Below are 9518 nucleotides of genomic sequence, written 5' to 3' on the forward strand. Positions count from 1 at the left end.
TGAACACTAAGTATTTGTTGTAATTACTTGCTAAACACATAAATTAACTCACTCCGTTTTTTATACGGAATGAGGAAGACAAGCAAGGAACGGGAAAAAAAACCTTGATTAGCGAAAAAAGCAAATGTACTTTGCTTGTGAAGTAACAGTGTATACGCTGCGCTATTTTCCTAAAAGAACGACCACCATCTTAAAAAGGCAATCATTTCCTGCAGCTACTTAGTACTTTTTAGAACAACAAACTTTTGTAAGAAAATTTAACGCTGTTCTTTTCTAGTTTCTGAAACGCTGAGTACTGACTACGCTAAGAATTCCAAAAACAGAAATGCTGTTTAATAACTGAACTTTAATGTGTCACTAATTTCCTGGAAAATCGTCCACTCAGGTTACAGCACATGAACTGGTAAGAATTTGTAGGCTTTCTCTTTTAGTATGTCTATTACCAACCGATTCCATTCCATTCCAGTAGGTGCAAACCACTCGGGTGTGTTGTTTTCTGTGCTCCTGTTTGTAGGCTAGCATCGAGGGAGCGCCGGTTCGCTAACCAGGCCTTTACAGGGTATAATATAAAACGTAAATTTCACCAACAAAAATTGCCTTAAACTCAACGATTACAAGATGGACAGAAAAAAACTGAAAAATACGCGATTCATGCCTATTATCAGTAATAATCAAACATTTTAAAGGTGAAAAAAGACATAGATCTTAACTGCATCCAGCTTAGCCTAACATTCCCTAAGCCTAGTCTAACTTTCCCCAAAGCAGGCTAACGTAACCGAGACGCTGCGAGTCACAGAAAGAAATACTTCGATGCATCCTTACCCCACCTTCTTAGGTTGCTGGGTCTTTACCTGACCAGACATAGTAGAGAACCATAAAGCTCGATAATGCAATGCAGAAGTTCATCATAATCAAAATCTGCACATGTCAGTTAACGGGCAAGGAGGCCACCCTCACCTTACCTTACGTATAGCAAAATGAGGGTTCCTGTGATTGAGCTGTCTAAAGTAAGTTTGTTGTTGAATCTGTTGATTTAGGCTGCCTTTTTATCTATTTATTTATTTATTTATTAATTTATTATTTTTTTTTTTGCATCTTCCATATTTGGCAGGCTGCTAAAGTTCGATACCCGTCTCCAAAGATGACCATTGAATATGGTCATCTTATACATCGTTTGAAAACATGATGAGCTGGTCATATTTTACAAAGGAACTAGGTCTAAATTTTTCATGGGTCTTGAATTATTCAGTTTTTTCCTTTGAATTTATGGTTGAAAAAATGGCTGACAATAGGATTGCAAAACGACATTCTTCTCTCCTTGTGTAGATAGAGCGATTTCACAATAAGTCATACTCTGTTATTTGTAGTTAGTCAAGCTAGATATGAAAATGATAGAATATCTGTACCTACTCGCACATCAAGAGCTGAACAGGATATGTCAGGATGAAGTCTCGACGTACTTTGCGTCACCAACTGAGCGGTACAATGAACGTGTGATTATTCAACAATGTTACTAAACTGATTGATAAACTAGAAGCTAATGATGTTTCTTTTTGTGAATCAGGGGTGGTTTGCAACATAGCGACCAAAACAGTCTTGGGAGAAAGAGCTAAAGAAGATATTTTTGCAGACTGGCTGTGACATGTATTACAGTCAATTCATGGCAGAGCGAATAATTGGAGACAAGAATGTTTGGGATAGAATGAAAAAGAGGAACTGCTCACCTTGGACTCGTGTGCTCAAACTTGCAAGACCAAGATAAAAGGGACTGTTTTAGTCTTAAAGAGGATAGATCATTAATGCAAAGGATTCTGGTAATCGATCTCGCGGAAAAAACCAGAACTGGACTTGGCAAAATTGGCTGGAGTTCTTTCTCGGTCAATTGCACGTTCCTCACTATTCAGCAACGATAGTAAGCCTGATTCCAGCGCAGACACAAACAAGTTCTTATTGAAGAGAGAGCTCAAGAGACTGAGGTACAGATGAACTTCACACAAACGCTCTCTGTAAAATTAGTCATAATCACTGATTGTATGGCTGTCTTGAATCAAATCAACTTTAGCAGTGACATTAACATGCAGATCTGAAATCAGTCTTCACAAGCAAAGTACTTGTTGAAAGCTTTGCATTTGGCGAGGGTCGACTAGCATTTGATCGTTACAAAGAAGGATCATTAAAAGAGCGCACCAGAGACAAACGTATCAATGGAAAATCTGTTCGTTATGTTGTGAAAGATTCAACACCACTGGGAGGGGTTAAAATGAAAACGCTCTTGTCTTATCCTCCAGCAAAAGCAGATTTGACTGCTTTTTTTTTTGGCTGATTTCTGTACCAAGCTTTAGCTGACCACAACAAGAGATATGTTGTTGTGTATACCAGAGCATCCTGATCATTTGCGTACCCACAGCCAAGAAGAAGCTGATACTCTTATCATGATGCAGGCAAATCGTGTTACTGATGTCGATCCTTTCATAGAACTTGTCATTTTGTCACCTGATACCGATGTGTTTCTGCTGATGATTCACTTTTATCCTAAACTTTGTACCAGCACAACATTTAGAACAGGCACTGGTACGAACATTCGCAATATCATTATTCATGAAGTACATGAGGCATTTGAGCCTGATCATGCAGAAGCTATCATTGGTTTTCACTGGTTGCGAACAGATTGGTCGTTTCTACGGCAAGTCTAAAAAGGCCTGATGTCGCACATTCTTTAATGCTACTGTCGAAGATTTGTAACCACATTCATCCTCTCTGGTTCATGCTTTGAGAAAGATTTCATTAATCAAAATTGTGACATGTTTGACAAATTCATTCTTCAGTTGCATTGCAAGTCGCAACCCGAAACAGTTACTGGCATTCCTCTCCTTCCATACCATCTCCTCAGCAAACACCAGAAGAGTGCTGAAGAAATCCCGCCAACAAAAGGAGCGCTTTATCAGAGGATATTACGCTGTCATTATGTCACCTATATCTTGAAACAAGCTCTTGAGCAGTCCACACACTGCTTACCGACGTTCGCAAAATGGATGGTCTGTCTCATCAGATGGTAAATTGATGGAAAATACCACAGACAGCGTTCCAGCTCCAGCTTCTCTAATTGAGCTCACAATGTGCAGCTGTACCACCGACAGTAGTACCAACAGATGCAAATGCAGGAAGCACAACTTGGTTTGCACTGGTGTTTGTAAACGAGGTGTGAAAATGCAGATTAGGATCGATATATGGACGAAGAGACCACTTTTAAGTGATGATGATGATTACTAACGTACTCATATCATTTGGAGTATATCTTTGCACAACCTCCATAATCCTTTCCATAGAGACAGTTGTTTTTCAGCTTATAACATATGTTCAAAGCTAAGGGGAAACTTCTCTGATCCAACGCTACTTCTCAAAATTAGATTTGAAAAGGCTAAATTTTTGGACCTTTATACATACATTGAAGTTTGTCTGCGTAAGGTACTGACTAATTATAAAAAAAAGTGATAAGACCTTTTATAAGCAATTTTAGTAATTTATTTATTTTAGGGTTGCTAATAAATGATTAAATGTCAGATTAGTTGGCATAGATTCAATAGCAACAAACTCTCAAGCTAAACTAACTTTCCCTGCAGATTTATTGTATTCAGAGCATATTTCCTATCGGGTTAAGATCTTAGATAAATAGAATTGCGCTCAATTTGAAAACTGCACATTTCTGACCTACTGTTTCTATATGAAAATGAATCAGCCCATTAAGAGCTTTCCAAAAATGTATTACATGACTATATTTGGTTAGGTCAAAATTTTGCAATATGGTGACTATGGGACCAAATTTATAATTGGCGCCAAATTTGGTAAAAGGTGTCGAAAAAATTGCCAACAAACTAATTTTATACCTTTTGATGTCGAAATTGATTGAACCAATAAAAAAAATCAGTAGACACCTCCATCACACGAAATGACAATTACCCCGTCAACTATTAAGGTTAGAATGTGCACAGCTAGGAAGATATGGAGAGAAGAGCTTTGGTGGAGGATGATGCCTTTAATAGAACTATACTTGGTTTTTTTTCCATCTGTCCACCCGCCTGTGGTGTTTGCGTATGGTAACACTGCGTCCCGGGCTTTAGATAGTTACATTCAGCTTACATTCAACAATAATAATAATATCATATTTCGAATATTAACGGTGTAATTCGCATACAGTAAATTATTAAAATACTTTGCAGTTGCAAATGTACACCCAGATATCTTATTTACCTAAAACTTACACATAGCGTAACTATCTAAAGCCCGGGACGCAGTGTTACCATAAGCAACACCACAGGCGGGTGGACAGATGAAAAAAAAAAAAAAAAAAGGAGTATAGGCAGTGGAACAGAAGGCGCATCAGGCAACCGACCCCTCAATGTCGGGGGATAAACGGTGGGAAAGAACAAGAAGAAGAGTAAGCATACCTGTGCCCTGGCCCCGTTTCCGGTTACAGACTCCTCCAGTTAGTTTTATGGGAAAGCACATTATCCGTATCACCGGAAAGCATTATTCGCAGAGAGATAAAGAGACATTCTACCTCTGTTTCTTCGTTTAAACAATTTAGCTTCTTACGACCTCCGTCAGCACTTATACAAAATGGAACCATTTTTTTTTATCTTTTAACAAGAAGCAGAATTTTTTGTTGTTTGCTTCAGACTTCAGCCTAGAGTATGAGAAGTATAGGAATTTGAGAAGAGCGACTTTCAAATGATAGGCTTCGGAGAAAAAAAAAAAAAAAAATGTGGGTTGGGGGTGGGGCAATGATATCTTGGAGGAATGGTATGGAGATCGCTCTGGGGAGGGGTCTAAGGGAAGGGGGATTCCCCCCAACTTTTTCGGGGAAAAAATCGGTTCCCGAAGTACATAGATGCAAAAATGGTGGCACTTTTTATTTTTTTTATTTTTTTTATTTTTATTTTTTTTTCAGAGTAGCTCAACTACATCATCATCTGTGGAGAATTTTGATGATTTTTTCGGAAAAATTATTTAACTACGTGAATCACGGTGAAAGAATATTTTCTTTTTTTTGTTAGTTATATGTCTCACAACACACAAGAGTGACAAGACAGACAGAACACACAGTAGATTTCCTGGAGAGCGTATGATAATGGGACTCAGAGTCACGAGAAACCGCGAGAAATTGCGATATTTTGCTTATAACCTCCTCGGGAAGTTTGGTGTGGAAGTTATTTTGTTGTAGGTCTTTTGTCTTTTTATTTTTATTTTTTATTTTTTGCAACAATAGAAACTTGAATAATAGAAAACTGAATAAACAGCTGAAATGTTCATGGTATAGTATTCATTTTGCATTTATTTTCCATACAATTTTTTTATTCATTTTGTATTTTCCATGGAATTTTTATTTTCGAATTTTTTTTCCAGAAATTCCGGGGTGGGGGCAAATGCCCCCCATGCCCATAGCCCATATATATCTCCCTAATGTATATTATATTATATATCTATATAATATATATAATATTATATAGTTATATATAGATATATATATATATATATCTATATATATATATATGTGTGTGTGGTATATATATGTATATGTATATAAGCATTCATTACTAATTATTCCATGTCTGCTACAACACTTCTGGATATTACGTAAAACCCATTTGCCCTCTCCCCCAACAAGTGTTTTTTCTTTATTGTCAGTTGGGCCAAATTTCACTGCGTCAGGTTTTTACCCGCCTGGAAGGGCTTAGGAATCCAACAGTAGACTGCACTCCTGACTGACTCTGCGTTCTTGTTTCGGAAAATAGATCGCGTGTACGTGACGTCGAATGTTGTGTTCTTGCGTCATACTCCTCTCTCTCTCTCTCTTCTCTCTCTCTCTCCTCTCTCTCTCTCTCTCTCTCTCGCTAAGGGCTTAATAACTTGTAGGTGCTGTTTACGTAGTTAATTCGCTTTCCGGGACCCAGAGAATTTTAATGCACAATTTCCTCTGCAGTTCTGGACATCATTTGTACGGCATCGCCAAACGTGTTGAATTTTCTTGCAATGTTTTCGTTTCGTTTTTATTTTTCCTGACGCCCTGAATTTTATAGGTATTCCACCTGCGACGTCACTCGCCAAGACCTAGTAACTAGAAACTTGAGTTGGGTAGGCCTACCTGTGAGGCCTGCTGTACCTGGATCCATGAGTCTCATCAATTATAACTCTGTGTTTGGTGTACCATAATGCAAATGGCATCTTGAAATATATAAATTAAAGTATATCTCACTCTTGTAAGAGTTTTGAATATATATAATGTCACGGTGTATGTTATTGGTTTGAATAGTTTCTTATGAATTCATCATTTATTCATAGTCTGGATTAAGCATATATTTACAAATTACATTAAAGTGAATTAAAGTATATCTCACTCCTAATTGTATTATGATCTGAGTGTGCATCTGTGATGATGATATTTTATTGTGTTGGAAGAAGGAATTATATTTTACAAATGCAAGTTAATATTATCATGAGTTTAACGAGATCGCTGAGGGGCGATATATGGAACATACGAAGATACACTACGGGTTTATATCTGTAACTATAATCTAATTTAAAGTACATTTTAACAGAACACAATAAGTAATAAACTTTTGGTGAGTTATATGGAATAAAAGTGTGTATTCCTATTAACAGACACAAACTGACACTTACACATAGAACAGCGATGTAAACCTCCAAAACCACTCCTTTATGTTTGCGCGCGTAATTTACTTTTGGAGTTTACCGAAACTCTCGTGGGATTGAATGACATTTGCAACCCTGGCAACCTTGAGATGTGGCAACACCGGTTACTTGAATTATGAATCGGTACTTAGACCGCAGAGTATAAGATGTTCGATCGATACATAAGTCTAAAATAAGTTTAAGCTTCTTCCTTTTTTCAAGCTTGTTGTTCAACCGCTCCAACTCCCTCTTTTCACTGTCTTAAGAGCTGAATGGCTAACAAGTGCCTCAGTGCTTGGCTTGAAAGTCTAAATTTCAAAACTCGAAACAAAATAAAAATAGCAGTCTTACAAATAATCAATACGAAATGCTCTGTGAGCATGAGTCCGCGCTGGCGTAAAGTAGCTTAATCTAGAACAACAAAAACAATCAGTATATCAGTAAAAGCAGTTAAAACAATAATAATAATATTAAGAATTGTTTGTACAATGTTGCTCAAATCTCATGCTACATGATTCTTTTTGTATCGTCTATATTCTCAAACATAATGTGACGTTGCCAAATAGTGTTAAACTTTAATTTTCTTTTCATGTCTAATGTTATACATGTCGAAAAGTTTTCGAATTCCCAGCTAGCACTTATTTTTTTCTTACCCTAGGTTATATAAATATGATCACTTTTATGCACTGGAATTATTTGTAATCTGTATGATGTGAACTTATTTTTTTGAAATTTAATTTTATTTATTATTATTTTTTTACATTGCTTAGTTCAAAGTAGGGCGTGATAAGGTTAGCGGTGCCGTTAGTGACAGCGCACTTAACATGCTCCGCGAGCTGGTCGACGTAACTACCTCTGCAAATTATAACAGTAAACCTAATAAGCTCAACAGTCATCATAACAACATTTTCAAAATATTAATATGAAGTACAACAAGTTTACTTTGAATGTTGAAGTTTTAGGCTGTGTTCAAGTTGCTTAGATGTTTCGAAATGATTTATCAGCCTGGAAAAATAATCTAAGCTTTCTGAGATGTAATCTCTGTTACTATTGAATTTATTTGTAGAAATTACCTGTTCTTTGAGGAATAAATGATGATTTTGATTATATGGAGAAGATGCTATTAATCGAAATATCGTAAGTATTAATATCAACGCGGATGCTAAGTGCAAGTAAAGAGATCTAATACACTAAACTTAAGGAACAAAATCTTGGCTTTGACAAAAGAATAATTACGTAGGCGAATATTTGCTAATATGCCATCATTTTTTAAATATTTAAGAAATGTTATCAAATAATTTGTATGAAAATCCACATATTCCCCTAACAAATATAATATAAACGTTTTCAAGACAATTTCATTGTTGCTACTCATTGTAGTCGTAGACCTATGTTACACCAGGTAGTTGTTGTTGCACTGACACTAATGTTTGTCACACACGCTTCCCTCACACGTTGCTATCAGTGGGCACATTCTACTTTTGTATATACATATTTTCATTTTTTTCAGCGTTGAGGTGTAAAAGCAATCAAATAGGACTATTGCAAATTTTATGCTTGCTTTTCTAGCAATATTAGTGTTATGACAATTTTTTTTTTTTTTTTTTTTTATGGATGGCTTTGTTTTGGTCAAATGCATCAGCGATGTGTGAACGAAAGTTATGAAAAGGTTTCATAAGTGAATTTTCAGAAATTTGGCTACAAGTGACATTTTCTTACAGTTTTGAACTATATGACAGCTTTCACTCTTATGAAACACATTATGCCTTATTGTATGCAATAATCGTGTTTTCGCATTGAAATAACAGATAAATATTAAGCATGTTAGGTTGCCAGTTAGTGAATTTGAACGCAGTCCTTTGCAGTTATGTAGTAGCATGAGTTCTGAGCATAGTTGTACTTGTACGGTCGACATATCTCTAAACCTAGGTTCATGTTGTCTACCGGCACTCTTTAATGTCCCCTCGTGTGGTTCATGATAACGATAATATCGTTCCACACACAACTTTATGATCCGTTATGTAGCGTCCGTATAACCTTGGTACTATCTACTACAGTGTAGTACTGATAAATAAAGTACAGTATACCAGTGCTGCCAGATGAGGGGAAATTTCCCTGCATAGGGAAATTTTACTTCATAATCATGAATAGAAGAACGATAGATAATAAAAATTTTTAAAAAGCCCCATGCAGCTGTTGAGCGGGTTTTCTCCGTGGGAATCTAATGAAGACGAATATAAGAAACCAGCTAGACGCATATACATAATCGAATGCTCCATGCTAAAAAATCTCGCAGAAATGCATCCTGCTCTGATTTTAAAATAAAACAGACTCGTCTCAAACGTTTGGCTGCAGATGCACTTTTTACCTTAGTTATTTTTCTTTTGTGTGTAGACGCGATAACTAATATTGAGAGGGATATTGTTCATATACTGCGCACAGTACTATTATAAGTGCTTGCCAAACGGGAAAATTTGATGACTGAAACAGGGAAATTTAGGCTAGCCCATCTGGCAGCACTGGTTGTGATAGCGCGAGTGGATGCGTAATAATAAGGGCTACTACTTATCTCTGCATCGTAGTGGTGGACTTCTCGCTCCCTCTGGTAATCTCGTTAGCTACAGTCGTCCTTTTTGTTCTTCTTCTTCTTCTTCCCTTCCATCACCACCATTTATTTTCTTACACTCCAGCCTTGCTTTCACTCCCTCATTTCACACTTGTTCTTTATCTGTCTCCTTTATTGAATTGAATATAGAATTTAGTCTGTATGAAAGGTGTAACAGGAGGAAAACATCAAAGCAGATGCACTATGAATCAATTGTTAGGAG

The sequence above is a fragment of the Macrobrachium nipponense genome, chromosome 39, assembly GCF_015104395.2.
Source record: "Macrobrachium nipponense isolate FS-2020 chromosome 39, ASM1510439v2, whole genome shotgun sequence".
NCBI classification, from domain to species: domain Eukaryota; kingdom Metazoa; phylum Arthropoda; class Malacostraca; order Decapoda; family Palaemonidae; genus Macrobrachium; species Macrobrachium nipponense.